This window comes from Lolium rigidum, unplaced genomic scaffold (assembly GCF_022539505.1).
Source record: "Lolium rigidum isolate FL_2022 unplaced genomic scaffold, APGP_CSIRO_Lrig_0.1 contig_34186_1, whole genome shotgun sequence".
NCBI lineage: Eukaryota > Viridiplantae > Streptophyta > Magnoliopsida > Poales > Poaceae > Lolium > Lolium rigidum.
In genome coordinates, this window is record NW_025900262.1 from 137,610 (window position 1) to 165,609 (window position 28,000).

Sequence of the window (28,000 nt, forward strand, 5' to 3'; positions counted from 1 at the left end):
GCTCATGATCTCGAGGTCCATAATGCCAAGCCCCACTTTCGTTTTTGGCCAACAAGCATGCTTTCAACTGACAAGGCACTCTCCTCCTTTGACAGATTCAGTACTCTTCCAGAGAAATGCTCTTAATCTTGTCTATGGTTTTGAAAACCCAAGGAGGCGGGTCCAGAGACATGATGTGAAAAATAGCGATGGCCGATAGAACGGATTGCACCAAGATCAATCTTCCACCCTGGGTGAACATATAAGTCTTTCCAAGCCGCAATCCAGCTTCTGATCCTATCAATTAATCCTTGAAAATCCTCTTTACGTAATTTCTTGAAATGCAGGGGCCAATCCAAGATAAATACCGGGCATATCTGCCACTCGACTATTTAGAATAGAGCTAATATCCACGATCAACTCATCATTCCAGCATATGGGAGATATTGATCTCTTGGCCATGTTGCAATGTACACCCAAATTACCCCCAAAAATATCCAGAAGGAACTTTGCTGTAGAGGCATCTGTGGTTGAAGCTTTGAGGAATAAACATGAACACCATTTGCATGCATGCTGAATGAAAATGAAGAGCCTGCAAATCGGGCACAATGAAAAGTACATCTTTCAGTAAATATGGGTAGTGCCGAGTTGCAGACATGATCCCACGTAAGTATTAATTACAGTTTCAAAAGTTGCTAGTTCACACCCTACAGGGCGTCAAAATATCTTACAAATTCTTGCAGCGAAAAATGCTACAGACAACACCAATGACCATGGATCAAGACCATCAACTGTCACAGAACATACTGGGCACAACCCACATAGGCTGCATCATAGTGCCACAGCATATGAAAATAAAGACGCTTGGATTGGACATATCTTCCTCTAGCGGTTTGCCCAGCTCAAATGTGATGCAATCTTTAGAATCGTGGAAATAGAAGTATATGCAGTTGCTCCTCCCTCCCCATCTCTCTGGGTTCATGCAACACAATGGCTGACTTCTCTCATCGGTGCTGATGAAGATTGCCCAATTCTCTAGCTTTTCCACCTTCACCCACTTTGCTGGTTGACTTGATAGGTCAAGGCGGAATGCATCCAAGGTATCTCCTGTAGATGGAAAACATCCCTGGCAACCGAACAAGAGAAGCATATCACCGCAGACCACTAGCCACTTCTGGTAAAGATGCCATTTGCTGGTCATGTCTCCTCCCCAATCAACTGCTATTTTCTGCATGCGAATCCTGGGTACCAAGTCCACAGTGAAAAGTCTGCGATCCTCATCCATGCCCAAGACCTGACCTTTTAAGACCACTATCTGCTTGATTGTTCCATTGCGAGGAGAACGTTTCAACCAGGAGTGACTACCAACAGGCCAAAAGAAATTGTGTCCTGCAGCATTGACTAGGAGGTGTGAGTTGGGCGACGCAAGAGGAGCCGTGAGGGCAGCATAGTAGAGATGATTGTATACATCGGCCGGGACCGGTAGTTGTGGAGGCGAGACAGTAACACCTGTGAAGACATCAACAACAAGACATGATTGATGGTTGTCTGATAATATGATATGGCCATAGGAAGCACCTCCAAAATAAAAATTATCCAGAGGACTCAACGGGGCTTTCCTGTCACCGAAAGCAGCAAACAGAGGAATCTGACAGCACATGTAAGTGTCCTGGTTGGCTAGATCAGTAACATAGCATGAACGTTTAGGTGCGAGGCTGTTGCTAAATGGGTGAGGACGAGGGGAGCACACAGGGACATCAGGTTGGAGGAGGAGAGGTGGCAAGAGCTTCGACTTGCATGGGTAGGAGGAGAAGGCAGCACGCCAAGAGGGGCAGGTGGCAGTGAAGGCAATAAGGTCAAAGAAGGATCCCAAGAGAGCAACAATGGAGTGAAGCAAGCCTTCTGGGAGGTCTGCCCAACCTTGGATCCCAGACATAGCAGGGAATGTGAACACAGCGGCCTTGGTGTTATAGGAAATCACAGCTTATCTGAAACAAATTATGAACCAAGAGATAAACATAAGAAAAATGAACTGAAATACTGAGAAATTAGAAACAGAGCACAGATACAGAGATACATAGTGCGAGAGAAAAAAAGGCCAGTTCATGTGTGGCTTCTGAGATGCTAGTGACACAGGTAACAAGTATGTGCTCGGTTAAAATATATAAAAAAGCACACGGTAACCTAAACCCTAAAACCTAAACCCTAACCCTAACCCTAACCCTAACCCTAACCCTAATCCTAATCCTAACCCTAATCCTAATCCTAATCCTAATCGTAACCCTAACCCTAAACCCTAACCCTAACCAGTAGATCAAGGCAATTTTTCTTGGAATAATGTGCCTAAGTGCCGTCAGCGCATGTGGACTACCTTGTTGAAGACAACGCGATGGATGATATCTGCCTATGACCAGAATTGGATGGGAACCTTAGTATGCCCACTTTGAAGATTGTCTTGAAGAACAAGTTACTGAGAAGGGTGGCTCATGGGATAATGGTTGCGGGTATACCGGAGGCTAGCATGTGCCAAAGGGTCCCAAGATTAGTTTTATATGTGTATATGTCCTAAACAAACCTAAAACAATGAAAAAGTATATTGGTGGAACCTTGCGCAGAGAAATTTAGGGGGGTAGACCCGCCGGTGCACACATATCGTTGTTTTGGGGGAAGGGGAGAGAATGACCGCCGGAGCACCGAAAACCCACCAAATCTTCCATTTAGAACTATGATATGTGTGAAAGTGTGGTGGAAGGTGTAATGGTGCAAAAATAACTCCCCGGTGTGACCTTTCTCACATTCGGGCGATAACACTGAGCACATTCTCCGAAGTGCGGATTGCTCCGAAACCTGATATATGTGGGGGATGAAGATGGAGAGTACTTGTTGTATTGCAAAAAGTATGGGTATATACATATTGTCTTAAGTAACACTAATAAATAGTCAACAAAAAGTAAAACTAATTGAAAAAATAAATATAAGTATTAAATGAAATAAAATAGAAAGGAAAAGAAATGAAAATTTCATATAGCGCACACCAAAGGGCAGAACGCACGGCAAAGGCGGCGTTGCCGTGCGTCCCAGCCACGCGCACGGCAAAGGGTAGGGCACGGCAATTCCCAGCATCGTTGTCGTGCAGCGACTCTTTGCTGTGCACTGGTTTCAGCCATTGTTGTGCACGGATTCTTTGCCGTGCGTTTAACCGAACCTTTGCCATGCGGCCCTCTTTGGCGTGTATCGATTCTTCGCCGTGTATTTTCCTGAGCGTACACGGCAAAGATTTCTTTGCCGTGCGGGGAGCGCACGGCAAAGAACGGCTGCACGGTAGTGTCTGTTTTTCCGGTAGTGAGTGAGATGTCTTAGCTAGACCAAATGACAAATCTACACCTGTAAATTTTGTTTTATTTGCCAGCTTTAGTGTATGTTGAACGCTTAACCTGTGAACCTTCCTATGATTAATTTCTATGTACCTTTTGTTATGGTTTTATTGGTTGCATTCTTTAAAGAACAGAACAAGTACTACTCGATCTGAGTTTGTGTTCGAAAGAACAAGATAAAAAAGTATGATTATCTACATGCATGTGACTGACTCCATATCAAACTGAAGTTGCTATATCATAATGTCACAACTAATGTACAAATGTATGTACCAACTAAAAGTTCTAATGGTATTGTCCTGAACTTTGGAGGGGTAGATAGAATAGTACATGCCGTAGCAAATGGTTCTGCCAAATATTGGTGTCCATGAAACAGCACAGTACGTAGCAAATATATATACGGCAGCTATATAACTTAACCTAACGCCTCTAGTATATATTGGCAGCTAAACAAAGATAAGGAGATCCCGACAGACAGAGAGCAAGAAACTAAGCAGAAAAGAAGAGAACACTTGACAAGGTTAACGATTGCGTGTTTTTTACAATGGGTTTCTAGCATATCCAAGATGCAATTGCATCGAGAGAGAAATGGGCACTGGAGTCACCAGGATAGCTAGTTCATCGGTCAAAGACAATGCTTGTGTGTCTCCTTCAAGAATTATCCTGTGATGAATTCTATGAAGGGACAATCTCAGAGTTTATACTAGCCACCCGAATATCAGCTACAGCTGTTAGGGCATGAAAAAATCTTCATTGCAAAGATTAATTAAATGGTTTTTTAACCATTGAGGTCTTTCACTATCTGGATGTACTACCAACCCTTAATGGTTGTGCTAATGGAAAATGGAACAAAAGATTTGGTTAAATGTTCAAAGTACTGGCAAAAGAATGTTGGGTCTACGTGCTATAGCGAACCAGATCCTCTATCGTTACGGAGCAAAGTTAGGGAAGCTACATTCCTCTAACTTTCTTTCTTCACACTCATATTATTGAGACCAATTTGATCTAATTAAATTGCATAATATATATGTGTTCTATCCATTTACAATAATTACTAATAATCAAAATTATGAGTGATTATTTTTAATTTAGAAGATTTGTATGAACACTGATTATGTACAGTACGTAATTAATTTGCTCTAAGACAGATGGCACAGTGTTTGCTACAGGTCCTGTCTTTGCTTCTTCATTTTACACTAGATGAGCATATAGCTTCCCTGACTTTGTTCCTTAACGATAGACGAGTGACTTGGGACAAACCTAAAATACAATTATTTGAAACTAGGTAAGTAATTGTTCAATAGATCTCGATACATATACATACTTTGTGTATAAACTCAGCCAGCAACACTCCTTGCATAATATGAAAAGAGCAATATATAACTATGAGATCGATGAGTTAGGCACTAATTTCTCTCAGATTGTAGGAGTAATCAAGATCGACGAATTAAGATGTAGATTCAAATGCGGTTCCACCAAATCTAGTAACTATAATGTAAACACTGGCTCGTGTAGTTTCAACATGTAAAACCCTTGTGTTTAGATGGGCGGTCGCGATGTCCGCATCCCCCGCCTCCTCTATGCAACATTTGTCCCTCTGTTGGTGAATGGAAAGGATGGGGGCCCACCCATATTCTAATCTTTTCTTCCCCACTTGCTCCTCCCATCGCCTCACATCTCCCTCTTCCAACCCGTATCCTCTATGGAGGCAACCACCAATTCCAGCGCTATCGTCGTCTCAACCTACTGGATCCACCGCCATCCCGACTAGCCAGCGCCACCGTAGTCTACGGCCTCATGGACAGCCTCCGCACCGCCGCCATCGAGACGCTATGAGCCTCCGCGGCTACCGACGAGGACGACACTGAGAACCTTGGGCCACCGTCCAGCGTCGCCGTTGTCTATGGCCTCATGGTCGGCCTCTGTGTTGCCATCATAGAGGTGCCTCTGACGGTAGGTGGTCCTGCTACGAGCTATCAGTAGAGGTGTATCAAGACGACATTGGGGTGCTGCTGGAAGGCTATATGGTAGTGTTGCAAAGTGTTTCCCGCGATTAGCGGAGATGCTACGAGCGTTGGGCCAACCTGCTACAAACAGTCACGGGAGATGCTGGAAGGCGACGTCAGCAGTGCTGCCTCCCATGGGCAGACGACGATGCTACCATTGTGCGAAGCTAGGTTGATTTTGTTGCATACTCTTTTACTCTTTGCTACATTAATGTCTCTGGTATGCTACCACTGGCGTTGTATGTATTTGCTAAGAATTTTTTTACTAAAATCTTCTGCAATCTTCCTAGAAAAAAGCATAAAACTTTTGCTACGAGATCTCCGACGATGTCTTTGACTATATCGGTTTTGCTACAATAGCACATTGTTTGCTACGATGTCTCCGACGAGGTTACTATTTTTCTTTTGTATTGTGGGGCAAATTATTTTTTGCTACGTAGAAGCAAAAATGGGCATTTGTCAAAAGAAAAACACGTGCCGTGAGGAGGACCAGGGGTTGGGGGTTTTGATCCCGGGAGAGAGACGCCCAGTGGTTTGCTTCTAATATTATGCTACTAGCGAAATAGTTAAGCGCAGATTTTTGGAGATGGGGTGCGTCTGTTCTCAAAATCTCAACAACTAGACTAGTTCACGGTTCGAGCGAGCAGCTTGTTGGAATGAAAGCCGCACTCAGCCTACTCCAAAAACTTAACAAAAATCTTAGAAAGCGAACGATTTGTTTCAATGCTTAAATTCTAACGTTTTTTTTTATTTTCTCACCCTCAAAAAACCTTGTTAGTTCTTTTTTTGCAACTGGGTCCAAGCCGTTAAATTATCATATATTATTTGTGAAAAATTTATAAGGGTAAGTTTCTACTCAGCCGGATCCAAGCCGCGCCCTTAGGTCGTGGCTGTGAGGTAGCTAGATCGTTCAACAACACAGGCGTGGCATATGGCGATAAAAAGAAGCCCGACAGGGTAAGGCGTTGCATCCAACATGCCCGGAACACCCCTAGCGGCAAGGTCGGGACGCATATGTGTTAATTATACAGATAGAGTGCGCACAAAAAAGAAGTACTACATTCGTTTTAAAATAAGTACGGGTCTCAGTTTTTATCTAGATAAGAATGTATAGACACATTTTAATTGTAAAGATATGAATATATAAATAAAAGTGTGAAAAAACTGACATGGTAGTCACAGAGGACACTTTTCATTTCTTTGTTTCATATTATTTAGATCCAAATAAGCAAGAACCAAAATAGATTGAAAAATAGGAAATATATGCGACGTTTCCAGGATCAGCAGGCACCAAGCACGCCACCAATCAGGATAAGAAACAAGAAAACTATCGATGAAGCTATGCACATGAAATCTCTTTCAGATGCAAGTTATGGCGGCATTGCCGCGTGAAATGTCTTGGCTAGACCGAGGGAGAAATCTTTGCCTCTGAATTTGGTTTTATTTACCAGCCTTGACTTTGTAACCTGTGAGCCTGCTTATGATTAATTTGTAAGTATGGTTTTTGATGCTCTTTCTTTTTGTTGCGGTTTTATTGCTTATGTTCTCCTTTAAAAAACAAAACTAGTGCTTTCCTGAATTTGTGTTCGAAAAACCAAGAGAAAACTAGTGTCGGCTAGATGTGACTTACTCCGTCTCAAACAAAAGGTGCTATATCATACTATCTCTATCCCAAGGCTTAAGGCCTATATTTTTTTCAGAAAGTCAAACTATGTTAAGTTTGACTAAGTTTTTATCAAAAATCATTAACATGAAAAGTACAAAATCAATATCATTAGATAGATAATGAAATATATTTTCATATGGTACCTACAAAATATCATATTTGTTCATAAATTCTTCTAAAAATTTGGTTAAACTTTATTTCGTTTGACTTTCTGGAAAAAAAAATAGGCCTTAAACCTTGGGCTGGAGGTAGTATCATGATGTCAGCATCGAATGTACAACTGTAAGTTACAACTCAAAGCTTAAATATTTGTCTTGAACTTCGGAGGGGTAGAGTACATACCGAACCAAATGGTTCTGCCAAATATTTGTGTCCATGTAAGAAAACCCACTACCTAACAAATATATATACACCCGATTTGTCGTACATATACTACAACTATATAACTCAACCTGCCTCCTGTAATATTTTTTGACCGCTATACAAAGTAAAGGAGATGGGAGTACAAGAAACCGAGCAGAGAAGAGAGCAGTTGAAAGTTTACATGCGCAATTGCCCTGCGACAAATGGGGCATGTGAGGTAGCGGGATAGGTTCATCAGCGACATAATGAGCAAGTGTGTCTCCTTCAAAAATTATTCTGTGAATTCTAAGAGGGACATCATTTCAATGTATCATGGCATCAGCAAAGTTTCTGGAATGAGAGATATTCAGCCATTTTTGATATTGTACTTCATATTAGGGCATGAAACAAATTGTGCTCTATAGAGACCTTGGGATGAGGCCTTTAACTATCAGATTTAGAGCATCTCCAACTAAAGGCCTCATGCAACATGTGATAGTTAACCTATAGAGACGCGAAAGGAAACAATGTCGGAAACAAGGCTAACACCATGATAGTTAACCTATAGCATCTCCAACTAAAGGCCTCATGCAACATCTGATTGTTAACCTATAGAGACACGAAAGGAAACAATGTCGGAAACAATGTCGGAAACAACGTCCGGCAGTTGAGCCATAGAGACACAAGGAAACAACGAACTAAAAGGTGGCATGCCGAGCTGTATCGCCCAAAGGGCTATTATTTTGGTATTAAGAGCAAGTTCTGCAGCTCCCCAATTTTTCCTCCCTATGTCACCCTGTAGGGAGAAAATTGCATTTAACACCAGTCTTTGTGGCATTTGCCTGGGCAAAGTTCGGGCCGGGCCGGGTTTCGGGCCGGGCTTTAAAAAGCCCGCGGGTAAAAGGTCAGGCCCGAGTCTGGCCCGGCCCGACCATTGGGCCTGTAAATTAAGCCCGAACCCGGCCCAAACGAGCAAAAAGCCCGGTCCAGCCCGAGAAGCCCGGCCCGACCAGGCTAAAATGCAAAAAAATGAAGGCCCGAACCCGTCCCGGCCCGACGTTCAGGCTCAGATTTCAGACCCGAACCCGGCCCAAAGTGCAAGCCCGACCCGGCCCAGCCCGGGATTTTCGGGCCGGGTCGGGCCGGGCTGCCCATGCCCAGATGTATGTTACACCAAACACACAAAAAAAATTTTTTTTTGCAGCTAGCCTAGGTTCTGCCTTAACTTTTTCCACCTGGCACCACTGCCGGAGCGCAGTAGAGATGAAACTGGGCTGCGACCCCCCCCCCCCCCTTCCAAACTGCGAAAAAAAATAGTACGTACTAGTCAGCACTTTGGCCCAACCCAAGAACAGATGAGCGGCCAAACACCCACGAACATGTCGTCTCCCGCACGCCTCCTGGGAGTCCTGCCATCGTGCGATCGTGCCCTCGAGCCTCTCGCCTCTCGGCCTCTCCAATCTCCATGGCGAATTGGCGACCTCGGCAGTAGATCGGTAGGCACTCCTCCGCACTCAGGCCTCACGCTCACGGTTCGATTGCCTCAAATTTCTCCCGTCGACGCTCCTCGTCGTTGACCCACTGCTCCTCTTCAATCCCCTTCCCCCTTCAGCCTTCTCCGAGACCACGACCTACCTGTTGCTGCTCCGCCCGGACTCCAACCGGCGGCCAGTAACCTACCTCGCAGTCCTAGGTAAAGATCATCCCCTTTTCATGTTTCTGGATTATGATTATTCCTATACGCAATTGATATTAGTAGTGTACTAGTGAGCAGGGACGGAGACAAGGGGGGATGAGGGGGGCTTAGCCACCCCATGGTTTGGATTTTATGAAGAACACTACTCACTAGAACTGTAAGTTTACAGCACCATTTTGCCCCCCTCAAGGTCAAAAGCTGGCTCCGTCCCTGCTAGTGAGGTATGGGTATGGGTTAGAGCTCCACTTGAACCCATTTGTTGTGGATGCTAAAAACAGTGAAGAATTGAGGAAGCTTGCAACCATTACATCTTTATGTCGATGCATTGTTGAGTCAAGACGGGATAGAATCTATAATTGGCTTGACCGATTGCTTCGATTGCTTGTTACTCCCCCGGTTTTCACAGCAAGTGCTGAGCGTGCTTTCTCTAGCTTGAAGATTATCAAATCAAGGCTACGTAACCGAATGGAAGATGATTTTCTTGCGGATATCATGCTGCTACAAATAGAACCGGAAATTGCTTCAAAAATTCCATATGAAGGTATAATTTCTGATTTCAAAGTCAAGAAGAATCGAAGAGCATTTCTCTAGCTAGTTATTGGTCATATTTAGTTATCTTTTGGTCAGTATATGCGGTGTTTATTTTTTGAGCATCAAAAATTACTTGTCAGGCTTCCAGGTATATTCGAACTAGTCATGTCTCTACTATTTGTGTGAACAAAATACTTACATATATATCATATATATCATCATGACATTTCCATCTGATAATATATTACTTATGATTTATCACTTGCCCCATTTTTATGCTTATTTATAGTTTTCTATGGAATTTGCCCCCTCTTGCATTTTGTTCACGCTCGGCCACTGCCTAGCCCAAGTGACAAGTTTAACCTGTTAGAGCATCTCCACCGGCGGCCCTGATAGCGGCCCCGATAGCAATTTGGGGGTCGGGAGCGAAAATAGGCTCGCACCGGCGCGCTCCAAACGGCGCTGGCCAATTTTTGAGCCCAATAGAATCGCCGACAACCCCGTGCCGGCCCCTTCGCCAAGGGCGCGAATCGGGCGCGCCGGCGCATCGCGGAACGACGGTTTTCGCAGGTGGGGACGCCTTGTCAGCGAGGGGACGCGGTGGTTCCCATCGGAAACGACGCGGGGAGGTTGGTCATCGGCGTTAATGGCCTCCCGCACGGAAACCAAAATGGCGAGGGTGGCGACTGTACACGCGGTGTCCACCTACCTTACCCACGTGCCTTCAATGCGCGTCCGCCGCCTCCCTTAAAACCCCACCGGCGCACACTTCTCTCTTTTCCCCGCCGTTCAACCCTCTCCGTCGTCGTCCTCAACATCCGCGCGAACCACCACCCACACGCAGACCGCCGACGCGATGGCGCACAACGACCAGGCCGGCGGCAGCGGCATGCTCCGCTCGACGCAGCTGACGTTCGACGAGGCCAACGTGCTGTACTGGCACCGCATCCCCGTGCTAGTACAGTACAAGTTGCCGCACGGCTGGCACGTCTCCAACGGCGGCTTCGCCGTGCCGCCGCCGCCACCGCTAGGACCGCAGACGCGAGCCCTCGCCAGGAAACGGTGGGCCGAGATGATGCCGGAGGAGAGGAGCCTGCTGGAGAACGCCGTCGACGGCCCATCCTGGGCAGGGCGCTTCGAACACGAGCGTGCAATCGAGATCGCGCGGACGGACAACCCCTCGGGCGGCCGCTTCAACAACGTCAGCCGTCGTGCCTGGTGGAAAGGTCGCTCCGTCGACGACACGCTACGCGAGTACGGCTTCCAGCCACGCGTCCGCTGGCAACGGGAGCCCCTATACTTCCCGCAGGCGGCGAACATGGCGCCGCCGCCAACCACGCAGAGGGCGCTGGAACGGACCGCGGCGTCTGCAACCTCACGCACCGGATCGTCTGGCGTCGCGCTGAAAGAACATTTACCGCCCTTTTGGGTTTTGTGTGTTTGATGTCAACACTAGGTATATATTTATGTGTGTTGATGTAGACAGGTACATGGTCCAACTATATAAACATGGCTGATGAATTGGATTGACTAAACTGAAGCTCTGCTGGTTTTTCTCTTCAGGCGGAAGTTCCGGCCCCTGCCGGCGGAACTTCCGCCCAGATTCTCCTCTCAGCAGACCCTCAGGGCCCCTCTCAGTTAGTGCTTTCAAAAGCTGGCCGGAAGTTCCGACGAAGAAGGGCGGAAGTTCCGGTCAGCGGAACTTCCGCCCAACTTCCGGGCAAGTTCCGGAAACATCGTTTTGCGCCACAGAACATCCAGTATGGTTTTTCTGCATTTTCGGAACTTGGCCTTCCGCCCTAGTTCCGCCCAAACTCAACCTACCAGCTCGTCTAACGCAACAGCATCCAGCCGGAACTTCCGTCCCTCCTTGGCGGAACTTCCGGTGTCCAGCCGGAACTTCCGGCCCTCCTGGCCGGAACTTCCGGTGTTACTGAAAAACGTCCATAACGGTCAGATCTGAAAGCCCCACTCATATAAATAGCTCTCTTCTCCAATGGGACAAGCAGCTCAATCATTGCACAAAAATCGGCCAAGCTTCACCACCATTAGAGCCACCTCAAGAACTCAAGATTTGCAACATCTCCTCCCTCACCCAACCAAAGCTCTTGATCTTTGGAGATTCGAAGGAGAAGACACCGATCTACATCCTCACCGAAGCGATTTACATTTCACCCTCATTTGCTTGAGGGTCCTCTTGCTAGTGTTCCTCTTTGGATCCCTAGTTGTTTGTTGTTGATGTATTGTTGTTGATTGTTGTGTTGTTACAGATTTGGGAGCCTCCAATTTGGTTGTGGATGTGCGTGCCCTAAGAACTTTGTAAATGCCTGATTTCCACCTCGAGGAAATCCCTTAGTGGAAGTGGGCTAGGCCTTCGTGGCGTTGCTTATAGGAGATCTGAGTGAAGCCTTCGTGGTTGTTGGTTTGGCTTTCGTAGCAACCACACTCCTCCAAACGTAGACGTACCTTCTTGCAAAGAAAGGGAACTACGGGAATCATCTCCGTGTCTCCGCGTGCTCCACTCTCGGTTACATCTATCATATTCTATCTCCTATATATTGCGTAGCTATATCTTGCTTAGTTGTTAACCTTGTTATATAGGTAAATTCACATAGTTGCATATCTAGAGAATTTATCTTTGTGTCAAACCTAAATTGAAAAAAAACTAAAAATTGGTTAGCACCTTTTCACCCCCCCCCCCTCTAGGTGCGGCATACGATCCTTTCACGCGCGTGCGCGCGCACGCGCTCGGCCGCGCCTCCTTCCAGAGGCGTCGTCATCCACAACGACGTGAGGCGCACGTCCTCTGCTCCGGCTCGTCGGACGGCGAGGTTGGGCCACCGCTCCCGCGTCAAGGAGGACGCCTCGCCACCACTTCCGTCGGCGAAGAAGAAATGGTGGGAGAAGGAAGCCGAGGCGCAGGTGGCCCTCCGTGGCAGCGGCAACGAGAAGTTCCCCGACCAAAACTTCATCCTCGGCCAATCCGTCGATGAAGACTACCGTCACATCGCGATCGACCCGCGGCAGGCGGCGGTGTGGTCCGGCAGGGACCACGGCGCCAACTACGTCGACCACGTCGAACCATCCGAGTTGCCAGCGCCAAAGAAGGAGAAGGCCGACGAGAAGGAGGCCAACAACGTCGACAGCTGTTCCTTCGGGTCATCCAGCGGCGACAAACTGGACTTCAGCGCCTTCGACTCCCCGCACGGCTAGATGTTTTTTTAGTTTTTTAGTTTGAATTCGCGTTAAATTTGTACAAATTTCGTTCAAACTACACTATTTTTAACATTTGAATTTAATTTTCTAAATATATCGGGACCGCAGGTTTGGGGGCGTCGGTGTGGAAGCAGCATCCCCAAATAGAGGATGCTCTGCCGGTGTCCCCCAAACGAAGTTGCCAGCGCCTATTTGGAGGCTCAAACATGTAATTTTTGCTAGCCAGGCGAACCAAGGTAGTATTCATAGGCCTGTCTCTCTCTCTCTCTCTGAGAAGGAGATGTAGCCACCTGTCACCGAAACTCCTCCGCGGAAAATGTCTTGGCTTCCTATAACTACCCTAAGTCGTAGCCAGCACTCTCGTGCCTCCACCATCAGCTACCGTTCCTCTGAATATGTTCTTCATTCTTTGATTGCAGTAGGGGACGGAAGAACAAACCCTAGGATGCCTCCACGAATTTGGGTCCCGGATCAACATACAAATGTAATCATATTCGTAATTTCGGAGTCAATTTGACAGTTCTAGAATCTGATCGGAATGCGTATTTTGTTCAAACAAATTGTGAAGTGGGAAGATGGCTCGGTGTTGTCCTATGAACACTATGTTGAATTGCTTGTACATGGGAAGGTACTTATGTTGCTCAAATAATATTAATTTTAAATGCTTGCTACCCAATTTTTATCATGTTACGTTCACAACTCGTGTTATGGGCAACAAAAATTTACAATCTGCATATGCACCTCATATGCACTACGTTGGATGCCTAGTAAACAAAAAACTAACTCCACATGTAAGGGATCCTGTCAACATTACAAATAAAATAAATTGGGCTATGTGCAACAAATTAAGCCAAAACTGTGTCAGCTGCAAAAAAGTATCTGCATTTTGTGGAACAATTGCCAAAGTCGTGTGACCTGCAATTTTCTCAGCTACCTCTACAATTAGTTTAATTCTATCAGTTCCACATTTCTTTCAATTTAAGTGCAATTTCTTTTAAATTTTGACGAATTTCAAAATTACTTAGAGCATCTTCCACAGGCGCGCTATATAGGTCGCGCGGCATAAAAACGTCCGATATAGCGCGCGCGGGAGAGAATGTGGCGCTCCAGCAGGCGCGGTAAACGGCGCGGCGCTGTAAAAAAATTAGGGCGCGCGGCGTTTTGCACAATCCGGAGCGGCATATCTGGCGCGTCGGCTACAGCGCGCGGCATCGCTCGTCCAAGCGCGGAAAATCCCCCGCGCTGAAACTTCCTCTTCCGCCTCGCCGCCCGAGCGCCCAATCCGTCGTCTCCGCGCGCCGCCGGTGAAATCCCGACGATGGAGGACCCCTCGGGCAGCCCTCCCTACTCCGTCCCACCCTCCGCCGCCACCACTTCCGCCGCACCACCGCCAAACCCTAGCGGCGGCGCCGACGGCGGCAACGCAACGGTTGCTGCGCGCGCCCTCTTCATCCCGCCGCGCGGGGCACTGCACGCAGGCGATGCCACCGCGCAGATGGCCGCGCAGGGCGCCGGCGCGCGGCCCGCGCCGAGGAGGGGAAAGGCGCCGTCGAGCAAACGGCCGCACATCGGTCCCGCCTCCGTCGCGCCGCCGAAGAAAGCGAAAGCGCCCGTCCCCCGCCGGCCGCAGCCTCCTCCTCCGACGACGAACCAGGCGCCTCCTCCTCCGACGATGACGATGACGAACCAGGCGCCTCCTCCTCCTCCGCCGGGCGCACATACGGTGCACGATGAAATGCCCGAGGGGTAAAAAACACTACTTTTTGTCCAAATTCTACTTTAGATGCATACCTAGCCGGGAAGTGATGAATTTCATTGCAATGTAGAGTCGATGATGCGGCATTCATGGAGGCAATGAATGTTGGATCCTCGTTCATGCATGAAGAAGCCGCCGATGGAGAGGAGGAATATGAGGATGTAGACGAGGAAGGAGAAGGGTTGATTGAACCTCGGCCTCCCGGTCGGTCCGCCAACTACACCATAGCGGAGGACAAGTTGCTTTGCAAGACGTGGTTGACAATTGGAATGGATCCAACAACCGGTACCGATCAAACAAGAGAAACATATTGGATGAGGATGACGGACTACTTCAACACACACACAAGTGGGAACGAGCAAACCATGCGCTCACTTCGGTCCCGTTGGTCCGGCATCAACACCGATTGCCAAAAATGGGCGGGCGTGCAAGCCAACATCGATGTTCTCAATCCAAGTGGCACTAATGAGAATGATAGGGTAAGTCATTCTACTATGTTCACCATATGGCTCATATGAGAAGAATACGGTTCTACTTCATATAGCTAATCTATTTTCTTTTCCGCATATGTGTAGAACTCCATGGCTCAAGGATTGTTTAGGGATGTGGGAAACAAGAACAAGAAAGGCAACAAGATTCTTGGCAAGCCATTCACCTTGCATCATTGCTATGACGTGCTAGGGAATGAAGGGAAGTGGAAGACGCGCGGCAAGTTGGCGGCCCATGCTACCGGTGATGCAACAATCATCGATGATGATGATTCAAGTGATGAAGGGAAGAAGAGAAGCTCCACTCCTCACTCCGTCAACAATGGGCGGAGGAATGTGCATGGTAGGAAGACCGCCAAGGAAATGAAGGGAAAGAAGGCCGGAGATGATGACATTGCCATGGCCATGGAAAGGATTGCAAATGCAAGGTTGCAAGCAAATGAAGATAGAAAGATGCAACGAAACTTGGAGAAAGAGGCTATGGATGCTATTGAAGCTAGGAGAGCCGCTTTGGAGGAGAGGATTGCCGCCAATGAGGAGAAGAAGTTGGCTTTGGAGGAGAAGAGGCAAGCCTCCGAGGAGCATGCACGCCTAGCGGAGGAGAGGAGGCTTTTCTTGATGGATACTTCCCATATGGATGAGAGGCAAAAGGAGTACATCAACCTTCTTCGCGATAAAGTGTTGGCCAAAAAGAGATTGTTGGTAGCCAACATGAACACTTCCACTACCGGCATGTTTGGAGGAGGCATGCCGACGTTTGGAGGAGGCATGGGAGGCATGGCCGGCATGGGAAGCATGCCCATGCCCACCATGGAAGGCATGGCCGGCATGGGAAGCATGCCCATGGCCGGCATGGGAGGCTATGGAGGCATGGGAGGACCAAGCTATGGAGTAAGTCTTTGGAGGGACCATGGGAGGCTCGGTGAGTGGTGTGTATGGGAGCACCACCAGGAGGCTTCATGTCTTCCATGAATGCTACTATTCCTCCTTCAATCCAAGATGACGAGGAAGAAGAAGCTGTTGACTTGGAAAATGCGGAAGTGTGATATGCATTTGTGATATGTGTTCCACTTTATCCATTTGAACCATATGTCGTGTGTCATTGTTGAACTACATCATTTTGTGTGTTGTTCTTGAACTACGTCATTTTGTGTGTTGTTCTTGAACTATGTGATATATGTTGCACTTTGTATCCACTTAAATTATGGTACATTATTTTGTTTCATGAATTATATGTGATTATTTGATCTTTGTGATTGCAAAATAGTATAAAAAACTGTTTTCCGCGCCGCCGCGCGCTGTATTTTGCCGCGCCCGGCGGAGGACGATTTTTTCCGCCCGCGCACGCGCTGCATTTTGCCGCGTCCGGTGGGGGAAAATACAGCCCAACGCGCGCTAGCTGTTTACAACGCGCAAAATCAGAGGTTTAGCACACCGCGATATAGCACGGCTGTTGGAGATGCTCTTATAAGATACAACAATCATTCCATACTCCAAATTTCCGCAATTTTTGGTTAAATAGACTATGGAACACATAGGCAGAACGGTACTAATTTGATCACGTGTATCATATGAAATTCACCATTACAGAATGCAATGACAGCTGATGCAACAATACTCAATGTACAGTTTCAAAATGTATACAACACTACATCCTTTCCCATCATTCATAAGACAACCTCGAGAAGCACGAGATATCTACGGTCAACGGTCACCAAAATTATCCTGCAATCATAAACGTTTGAAGCAAATGGAAAACAGAGAGAAAATCAAAGTTTGGTAAAAAAAAGAACAGGCAGTAATCAGATAGCCTCAGACCGTCCTAGTCAAGTGCAAAGATATCAACAGATGCAGACAATCAATGTGTCTGTTCAGTAACCAATACAGATCATCACCGGCTAAGATCACAAACTTATAAAAAGAACCAAATTTAAAGGCATGGTGAAACCAAGTGTACAATGCGATGTAAATGTGTCAGATTAGAAGTATTCTCAGCACCCTTCCGAGGAAGTAAGACAGGGATAACTGTATTTTACTTGTGATTCTCATCATCCACAACCAAATAAACGTCTAAAATTTGTACTGAAAACCAAGAACAACGAGGTTAGAGGAATCTATCAGATCTTCCTATCAAAAATGAAAGAACTGACATGGTCGCCACATAGGCGCTTTCCCTTTCGAAGTTTCACATCATTTAGATCCCAACAGCAAAACAAAAAACAACAAAAAAAAATAAGTGAATATATGTGGCGTTTCCACGATAAGCTGGCACCTAGAACGCCACCAATCAGGATATCACCACAAAATCGCGTTTCGCGTCCGAGCCATTACACCGCGAGGAACATAAATCATCCTCCGGAATTGGTAATGGACGCATGAAAGCAATAACGAAGGTAAAATAGATAAGCACCGATTTGGTGAATTTGTGAGCTCAGACAGCCAAGGGTTTGTCTTCAAATACTACTGAAGTGGCAGTATCAGAAACTCTAGTCCACAAAGTATCATCACCGCTCGACAACCATAATCGGCAGACGCAAAGAGAAAAGTAAAGAACAGCATGGCAATGCACGGATAAAACGAAATCTCACAAATTAAGTACATGAAAAAACTATACCAAATCTAAAGAACCCGATTTGAGGAATTTGTGAGCTAAGACAACCACGGGTTTGACTTCAAATACTACCTAGTGGCAGTATCAGAAACTCTCGACAATGTATCATCACCGCTCCAAACCATAATCAGGCGGCCAAAACAGAAAAGAAACAAGAGGATTGATGTACGAGATCTGGATGCTCAGACAGCCAAGGGGTTGTCTTCAAATACTACTGAAGAGGTAGTATCAGAAACTCTAGTCCACAAATTTGTCATCACCGCCACAATCTCGGATCAACGATCGAAAAGTATAAATCAAGAACAAAAATCAGAAAATTTTCTGTATCAGAGGAGGAGGGTGGAGAGCCGCAGGCGGATGAAGTGATATATGCAGGAGGCGGCGTTGGTGGAAATATATAGGGGAGCAAATGTTTCTAGGGTTTCTGGACGTATAAACGGAGCGGGCCGTCCCGTTGGACTGATGGGCTGCCGGGCAGATTTTGGGTAAAAAGGTAATGGGACATTCGTACATACAGGTTCCGGCCTGGATCAATATGGGCCAGCCAACGTTTAGCTGCAAAGCTCAAGATCGCAGCTTGGACCTATCTTTTTCTCTCCAAAAATTTTGTTTGCAATTTTTCTGATCATTTCCCTCCAAAATTCTTGCTTGCAAAATTGTCATACCCTGACTCTGAGTGTCACCTCAGTTAACGGTTGGACGAGTTCAGACTAGGAACATCTGGGAATTGACGATGATATGGGTGTGGCAATTCAATGGCCAGTGTAAGTCTGTAACCGTGTCACGTATCCTTATGTTATGTCTCACTTGTTCACTATTAATTCTTTAAATTTCGACTGCAACAAGGGTAGCTCTATGTACCTAATATTATATACGCGCAAGAAAATCTCTCACCTTTATTACATGCATTTTAAAGCTGAACTATCAGCTATATATGTACAACCTGCATTCCCTTCCCATGTATTTTGATATGTTATAATTTCCTCTAGTCATGGAAGAACTACGTTGGCGGTTGGTTGATCCGTTGTTCCTCTCTTACTCTATCTCCTCAAGCTAGCCATTAGCTAGGAATGGTAGGTATCAGGAGGAGAGTGGTAGTAACACGGAAAGCAAATGATCCCTCAAGGTTTAGAACATCTCCACCGATGGCTCCCAAATAGTTGTCGGCAGGGGCGCTAGCACTGTTGTATGGGTGCGCCAGCAGTGCATCCTCCATTTGGGGACGTTGTTCCCACACCGGCGCCTCCCAAACTGCACCCCTTTTTTTCTTTTTATAATATTTTGAAACAATATATCAATCACATTCTATTCATACAATCACACAAATAGAATTAAATTATTCATACAATCAATCAAACAAATAGTACTTAAATTATTCATACAAATATACAATCAATCAAACAAGTAGTACTTAGATTATTCATACAACCCAACAAATAAATAGTACTTAAATTATTAATATAGGCAAACAAATAGAAATAAAATCGTGCATTGTTGGCGGCTCCTCTCCTCGCTCGCAAATGCGCAGCTAGATCCGCCTTCGGTTGTGTATGGACACATGCATCTCGAATTTCATTGTGCATATGAAGAAAAGCGGCGAATTCTTGGGGTACAAATGGATGATCATCCGCACAGGTACGTCGCGCTCGCTCTCAATGATCATGTTGTGCATGATCACACAGGCGTTCATCACCTCCCACATCTGAGCCTCGGACCAAGTGAGAGCAGGGTACCTGACAATGGCGAAACGCTGCTGAAGAACCCCAAAAACACTCTCAACATCCTTGCGTGCTGCTTCCTGGCATGTTGCAAAATAGGCTTACATCTCGTTTGATGAAGAGAGAATTGTCTTCACAAATGTAGCATACGTCGGGTAGATACCATCAGCTAGATATTGCATGCGTGGCTGTTTATCTCGAAGTTCATGGTAGGAGCTTGTCCCTCAGCTAGCCTGGCAAACGTCAGAGAGCGCTGCAGCACGTTGATATCATTGTTTGTTCCTGCCATGCCAACAAGTGCATGTCAAATCCAAAGCTCATGGTCTGCCACCGCCTCAAGAATGACAGCGCACTCACCAGTATGCCCCTTGTAGATCCCCTGCCAAGCAAAACGACAATTCTTCCAGCCTCAATGCATACAGTCAATGCTTCCGAGCATCCCAGAAACCCTCTTGCTGCATTTTTTTGCAGGATCCGACTTGTATCATCTTGTCTTGGTGCTCTCAAATAGTCTTTAGCAAACACCGCTATGACGGTTCGGCAGAATCTGTAGAGAGTCTCTGTACATGTCGACTTTGCCATCCGTAGGTAGTCATTGACTGGAGGAGCTCTGTATGCAAGACAGCACTGCAGCAGTGCACTTCTGAATTGAGGTGAAGCCCCACAAACCTGTGCAATCTTTCTTGGCCATGAAGTACTTGTCGTACTCCCTGACGTCATGGACAATCTTCAAGAATAACTCCTTGTTCATCCTAAACCGGCGCCGAAATTCCTTTGGCAAATTAGTCGCGTCGTCGTTGAAGTAGTCGGCGTCAAGCAGCATTGCGCCGGCTTCACGATGTCGGTTGATGTTCCTCCTCTTTCCTAGCTTTGAGCCGTCACGCCGAGGCACGACGAAGAAAGGCTGGCGAACGCGCAGCATGTTCGTCAGAATCAGTTGCTGCTGTTGCCGCCTGATGTCTACGGGAGCTTCTATTCTTGTAGACAGTGTTGGGCCTCCAAGAGCAGAGGTTTGTAGAACAGCAGCAAGTTTCCCTTAAGTGGATCACCCAAGGTTTCTCGAACTTAGGGAGGAAGAGGTCAAAGATATCCCTCTCATGCAACCCTGCAACCACAAAGCAAGAAGTCTCTTGTGTCCCCAACACACCTAATAGGTGCACTAGTTCGGCGAAGAGATAGTGAAATACAGGTAGTATGAATGAATATGAGCAGTAGTAACGGCACCAGAAAATAGCTTGCTGGCGTGTAGTTGATGGTGGTAATATGGTAGCGATAGTAACGCGAGTAAAACGATGAAACAAGCGGCGATAGCGATATTTAGGAACAAGGCCTAGGGATTAGACTTTCACTAGTGGACACTCTCAACTTTGATCACATAACGGAATAGATAGATGCATACTCTACACTCTTTTGTTGGATGATGAACACCATTGCGTAGGATTACACGAACCCTCAATGCCGGAGTTAACAAGCTCCACAATATTCAATGTTCATATTTAAATAACCTTAGAGTGCATGACAGATCAACACAACTAAACCAAGTACTAACACAGCATGCACACTGTCACCTTCACACTATGTAGGAGGAATAGATCACATCAATACTATCATAGCAATAGTTAACTTCATAATCTACAAGAGATCACAATCATAGCCTACGCCAAGTACTAACACGGATGCACACACTCGTCACCATTACACCGTGCGGGAGGAATAAACTACTTTAATAACATCACTAGAGTAGCACATAGATAAATTGTGATACAAAACACATTGCAATCATAAAGAGATATAAATAAGCACTTCACTACGCCATTCATAACAGTGAATAAGTATTCCGTGAAATATAGCCTAAGAGACCCACACGGTGCACACACTTTGTCACCTTTACACACGTGGGACAAGGAGTCTCCGGAGATCACATAAGTAAAACCCACTTGACTAGCATAATGACATCTAGATTACAAGCATCATCATATGAATCTCAATCATGTAAGGCAGCTCATGAGATTATTGTATTGAAGTACATAGGAGAGAGATTAACCACATAGCTACCGGTACAGCCCCGAGCCTCGATGGAGAACTACTCCCTCCTCATGGGAGACAGCAGCGTTGATGGAGATGGCGGTGGTGTCGATGGAGGAGCCTTGCGGGGGCACTTCCCCGTCCCGGCGGCGTGCCGGAACAGAGACTCCTGTCCCCCAGATCTTGGCTTCACGATGGCGGCGGCTCTGGAAGGTTTCTCGTACCGTGGCTCTTCCGTATCGAAGTTTTAGGTCCAGGGGCTTTATATAGGCGAAGAGGCGGCGTCAGAAGGTCGAAGGGGCGCCGACACTATAGGGGGCGTGACCCCCCCTTGGCCGCGCCGGCCTAGGGTTTGGTGGGCCTGTGCCCCCTCTCGGCGGTTCTCGTGTGTTCTGGATGCTTCCGGGCAAAATAGGTACTCGGGCGTTGATTTCGTCCAATTCCGAGAATATTTCGTTACTAGGATTTCGAAACCAAAAACAGCAGAACAACGACAGCGGCCTTTCGGCATCTCGTCAATAGGTTAGTTCCGGAAAACGCATAAATATGACATAAAATGTGCATATAACATGTAGATATCATCAATAATGTGGCATGGAACATAAGAAATTATCGATACGTCGGAGACGTATCAGCATCCCCAAGCTTAGTTTCGCTCGTCCGGCGAGTGTAAACGATAAACAAAGATAATTTCTGGAGTGACATGCCATCATAAACTTGATCATACTATTGTAAACATATGTAATGAATGCAGCGATCAAAACAATGGTAATGACATGAGTAAACAACTGAATCATAAAGCAATGACTTTTCATGAATAGCACTTTCAAGACAAGCATCAATAAGTCTTGCATAAGAGTTAACTCATAAAGCAATAAATCAAAGTAAAGGTATTGAAGCAACACAAAAGAAGATTAAGTTTCAGCGGTTGCTTTCAACTTGTAACATGTATATCTCATGGATATTGTCAACATAGAGTAATATAATAAGTGCAATATGCAAGTATGTAGGAATCAATGCACAGTTCACACAAGTGTTTGCTTCTTGAGGTGGAGAGAAATAGGTGAACTGACTCAACATAAAAGTAAAAGAATGGTCCTTCAAAGAGGAAAGCATCGATTGCTATATTTGTGCTAGAGCTTTGGTTTTGAAAACATAAGGAGAGCATAAAAGCAAAATTTTGAGAGGTGTTTGTTGTTGTCAACGAATGGTAGTGGGCACTCTAACTACCTCATCAACCAGACTTTCAAGAGCGGCTCCCATGAAGGACGTTATCTCTACCAAGCAAGGTAGATCATCCCTCTTCTCTTTTGTTTACACATGTACTTTAGTTTAGTTTTTCTTTATTTATGGATGACACTCCTCCCAACCTTTTGCTTACACAAGCCATGGCTAACCGAATCCTCGGGTGCCTTCCAACATTCACATACCATGGAGGAGTGTCTATTTGCAAAATTAAGTTGCTTACTGATGAATCAGAGCAAAACATGTGAAGAGAATTATTAATGCAAGTTAATTAATCGGGCTGGGAACCCCATTGCCAGCTCTTTTTGCAAAATTATTGGATAAGCGGATGAAGCCACTAGTCCATTGTGAAAGTCTGTCAAAAGTAAATGACAAGATCGAAAGATAAAACACCACATACTTCCTCATGAGCTATAAAACATTGACACAAATAAGAGATAATAGCTTTTGAATTGCTTAAAGGTAGCACTCAAGCAATTTACTTTGGAATGGCGGAGAAATACCATGTAGTAGGTAGGTATGGTGGACACAAATGGCATAGTGGTTGGCTCAAGGATTTTGGATGCATGAGAAGTATTCCCTCTCGATACAAGGTTTAGGCTAGCAAGGTTATTTGAAACAAGCACAAGGATGAACCGGTGCAGCAAAACTCACATAAAAGACATATTGAAAACATTATAAGACTCTACACCGTCTTCCTTGTTGTTCAAAACTCAATACTAGAAATTATCTAGACTTTAGAGAGACCAAATATGCAAACCAAATTTTAGCAAGCTCTAGGTGTTTCTTCATTAATGGGTGCAAAGTATATGATGCAAGAGCTTAAACATGAGCACAACAATTGCCAAGTATCACATTATCCAAGACGTTTTACCAATTACTACATGTAGCATTTTCCGTTTCCAACCATATAACAATTAACGAAGCAGTTTCAACCTTCGCCATGAACATTAAAAGCTAAGAACACATGTGTTCATATGAACCAGCGGAGCGTGTCTCTCTCCCACACAAGCATGTATTTATTCAGAGAATGAAAATAACAAAACAAAAACAAAAATAAAAGCACAAAGACGCTCCAAGTAAAGTACATAAGATGTGACCGAATAAAAATATAGTTTCAAGAGAAGGAACCCGATAATTTGTCGATGAAGAAGGGGATGCCTTGGGCATCCCCAAGCTTAGACGCTTGAGTCTTCTTGAAATATGCAGGGGTGAACCACCGGGGCATCCCCAAGCTTAGAGCTTTCACTCTTCTTGATCATAGTATATCATCCTCCTCTCTTGACCCTTGAAAACTTCCTCCACACCAAACTCAAAGCAAACTCATTAGAGGGTTAGTGCATAATCAAAAACTCACATGTTCAGAGGTGACACAATCATTCTTAACACTTCTGGACATTGCTCAAAGCTACTGGAAGGTAATGGAACAAAGAAATCCACCCAACACAACGAAAGAAGCAATGCGAAATAAAAGGCAGAATCTGTCAAAACAGAACGATCCGTAAAGACGAATTTTATTGAGGCACCGGACTTGCTCAGATGAAAATGCTCAAATTGAATGAAAGTTGCGTACATATCCGAGGATCACTCACGTAAATTGGCATAATTTTCTGAGTTACCTACAGAGAATTAGGCCCAGATTCGTGACGAGCAAGAAATCTGTTTCTACGTGAGTAATCCAAATCTAGTATGAACCTTACTATCAAAGACTTTACTTGGCACAACAATGCAATAAAAATAAGATAAGGAGAGGTTGCTACAGTAGTAACAACTTCCAAGACACAAATATAAAATAAAAGTACTGTAGCAAAATAAACACATGGGTTATCTCCCAAGAAGTTCTTTCTTTATAGCCATTAAGATGGGCTCAGCAGTTTTTATGATGTACTCGCAAGAAATAGTAGTTGAAGCAAAAGAGAGCATCAAGAAGCAAATTCAAAACACATTTAAGTCTAACATGCTTCCTATGCATAGGAACCTTGTAAATAAACAAGTTCATGAAGAGCAAAGTTACAAGCATAGGAAGATAAAACAAGTGTAGCTTCAAAAATTTCAGCACATAAAGAGGCATTTTAGTAACATGAAAATTTCTACAACCATATTTTCCTCTCTCATAATAACTTTCAGTAGCAACATGAGAAAACTCAACAATATAACTATCACATAAAGCATTCTTATCATGAGTCTCATGCATAAAATTATTACTCTCCACATAGGCATAATCAATTTTATTAGTAATAGTGGGAGCAAATTCAACAAAGTAGCTATCATTATTATTCTCATCAAGTGTAGGAGGCATAGTATAATCACAACAAAATTTACTCTCCATAGTAGGTGGCACCAACAGACCACTATCATTATAATCATCATATATGGGAGGCAAAGTATCATCAAAGAAAATTTTCTCCTCAATGCTCGGGGGACTAAAAAGATCATGAAAACCAGCTTCCCCAAGCATAAAACTTTCTATATCATTATCGACAATGGTGTTCGCGTTCATACTAATATTACTACCAGCATGCAAATAAGATTCCATAGGTTTTTTAATTTTCGCATCAAACCATCCATGTCTTAAATCAGGAAATAGAATAAGAAGCTCATTGTTGTCCATTATGCCTAACTAGTGTAAACAAGAAACAAAAAGATGCAATTGCAGGATCTAAAGGAAATAGCTTCGAGTACTTACAACGGCGAAAATAGCTTAGTAGCCGAGATCCGAGTGTGAGTACCTTTTACCTTTCCTCCCGACAACGGCGCCGGAAAATAGCTTGATGTCTACGGGAGCTTCTATTCTTGTAGACAAGTGTTGGGCCTCCAAGAGCGAGAGGTTTGTAGAACAACAGCAAGTTTCCCTTAAGTGGATCACCCAAGGTTTATCGAACTCGGGGAGGAAGAGGTCAAAGATATCCCTCTCATGCAACCCCGCAACCACAAAGCAAGAAGTCTCTTGTGTCCCCAACACACCTAATAGGTGCACTAGTTCGGCGAAGAGATAGTGAAATACAGGTGGTATGAATGAATATGAGCAGTAGTAACGGCACCGTAGAAAATAGCTTGTTGGCGTGTAGTTGATGGTGGTAATATGGTAGCGTAGTAACGCAATGAAAACAAGTAAACAAGCAGCGATAGCGATATTTAGGAACAAGGCCTAGGGATTAGACTTTCACTAGTGGACACTCTCAACTTTGATCACATAACGAGAATAGATAGATGCATACTCTACACTCTTTTGTTGGATGATGAACACCATTGCGTAGGATTACACGAACCCTCAATGCCGGAGTTAACAAGCTCCACAATATTCAATGTTCATATTTAAATAACCTTAGAGTGCATGACGGATCAACACAACTAAACCAAGTACTAACACAAAGCATGCACACTCGTCACCTTCACACTATGTAGGAGGAATAGATCACATCAATACTATCATAGCAATAGTTAACTTCATAATCTACAAGAGATCACGATCATAGCCTACGCCAAGTACTAACACGGATGCACACACTCGTCACCATTACACCGTGCAGGAGGAATAAACTACTTTAATAACATCACTAGAGTAGCACATAGATAAATTGTGATACAAAACACATTGCAACCATAAAGAGATATAAATAAGCACTTCACTACGCCATTCATAACAGTGAATAAGTATTCTGTGAAATATAGCCTAAGAGACCCACACGGTGCACACACTGTCACCTTTACACACGTGGGACAAGGAGTCTCCGGAGATCACATAAGTAAAACCCACTTGACTAGCATAATGATATCTAGATTACAAGCATCATCATATGAATCTCAATCATGTAAGGCAGCTCATGAGATTATTGTATTGAAGTACATAGGAGAGAGATTAACCACATAGCTACCGGTACAGCCCCGAGCCTCGATGGAGAACTACTCCCTCCTCATGGGAGACAGCAGCGTTGATGGAGATGGCGGTGGTGTCGATGGAGGAGCCTTCCGGGGGCACTTCCCCGTCCCGGCGGCGTGCCGAAACAGAGACTCCTGTCCCCCTGATGTCTACGGGAGCTTCTATTCTTGTAGACAGTGTTGGGCCTCCAAGAGCAGAGGTTTGTAGAACAGTAGCAAGTTTCCCTTAAGTGGATCACCCAAGGTTTATCGATCTCAGGGAGGAAGAGGTCAAAGATATCCCTCTCAAGCAACCCTGCAAGCACAAAGCAAGAAGTCTCTTGTGTCCCCAACACACCTAATAGGTGCACTAGTTCGGCGAAGAGATAGTGAAATACGTGTGGTATAAATAAGTATGAGCAGTGGCAACGGCACCTGAAAAGTGCTTTGCCCAGGACAAGTAAACAAGGTAGTAACGCAACGAGTAGTAACGCAAGAAAACAAGAAACAAGCGATAGCAGATATTTAGGAACAAAGCCTAGGGAATAGACTTTCACTAGTGGACACTCTCAACTTTGATCACATAACGGAATAGATAGATGCATACTCTACACTCTTTTGTTGGATGATGAACACCATTGCGTAGGATTACACGAACCCTCAATGCCGGAGTTAACAAGCTCCACAATTCAATGTTCATATTTAAATAACCTTAGAGTGCATGAAAGATCAACACGACTAAACCAAGTACTAACATAGCATGCACACTCGTCACCTTCACACTATGTAGGAGGAATAGATCACATCAATACCATCATAGCAATAGTTAACTTCATAATCTACAAGAGATCACAATCATAGCCTACGCCAAGTACTAACACGGATGCACACACACTGTCACCATTACACCGTGCAGGAGGAATAAAACTACTTTAATAACATCACTAGAGTAGCACATAGATAAATTGTGATACAAAACACATTGCAATCATAAAGAGATATAAATAAGCACTTCACTACGCCATTCATAACAAGTGAATAAGTATTCTGTGAAATATAGCCTAAGAGACCCACACTGTGCACACACCGTCACCTTTACACACGTGGGACAAGGAGTCTCCTGGAGATCACATAAGTAAAACCCACTTGATCGGCACAATGACATCTAGATTACAAGCATCATCATATGAATCTCAATCATGTAAGGCAGCTCATGAGATTATTGTATTGAAGCACATAGGAGAGAGATTAACCACATAGCTACCGGTACAGCCCCGAGCCTCGATGGAGAACTACTCCCTCCTCATGGGAGACAACGGCGTTGATGGAGATGGCGGTGGTGTCGATGGAGGAGCCTTGCGGGGCACTTCCCGTCCCGGCGGCGTGCCGAACGTAGACTCCTGTCCCCCGCATCTTGGCTTCACGATGGCGGCGGCTGCGGAAGGTTTCTCGTACCGTGGCTCTTCCGTATCGAAGTTTTAGGTCAGGG

The 28,000-nt window shown here is 45.1% G+C and overlaps 6 non-coding genes across 6 annotated transcripts; all 6 read right to left on the bottom strand.

The window, feature by feature from the left end:
* Positions 1-16,863: 16,863 nt before the first annotated feature.
* Positions 16,864-16,953, bottom strand: LOC124681119. Its single transcript, XR_006995734.1, has one exon. It is a non-coding gene; the product is annotated as a small nucleolar RNA snoR20a (small nucleolar RNA).
* A 68-nt stretch (positions 16,954-17,021) lies between these two features.
* On the bottom strand, positions 17,022-17,114 carry LOC124681113. The gene has a single exon (XR_006995729.1). It is a non-coding gene; the product is annotated as a small nucleolar RNA R38 (small nucleolar RNA).
* A 178-nt stretch (positions 17,115-17,292) lies between these two features.
* Positions 17,293-17,420, bottom strand: LOC124681114. The gene has a single exon (XR_006995730.1). It is a non-coding gene; the product is annotated as a small nucleolar RNA snoR80 (small nucleolar RNA).
* Positions 17,421-17,477: 57 nt separating this feature from the next.
* Positions 17,478-17,572, bottom strand: LOC124681115. Its single transcript, XR_006995731.1, has one exon. It is a non-coding gene; the product is annotated as a small nucleolar RNA Z157/R69/R10 (small nucleolar RNA).
* Positions 17,573-17,696: 124 nt separating this feature from the next.
* LOC124681118 lies at positions 17,697-17,786 on the bottom strand. The gene has a single exon (XR_006995733.1). It is a non-coding gene; the product is annotated as a small nucleolar RNA Z157/R69/R10 (small nucleolar RNA).
* Positions 17,787-17,839: 53 nt separating this feature from the next.
* LOC124681116 lies at positions 17,840-17,934 on the bottom strand. Its single transcript, XR_006995732.1, has one exon. It is a non-coding gene; the product is annotated as a small nucleolar RNA Z157/R69/R10 (small nucleolar RNA).
* Positions 17,935-28,000: the final 10,066 nt, after the last annotated feature.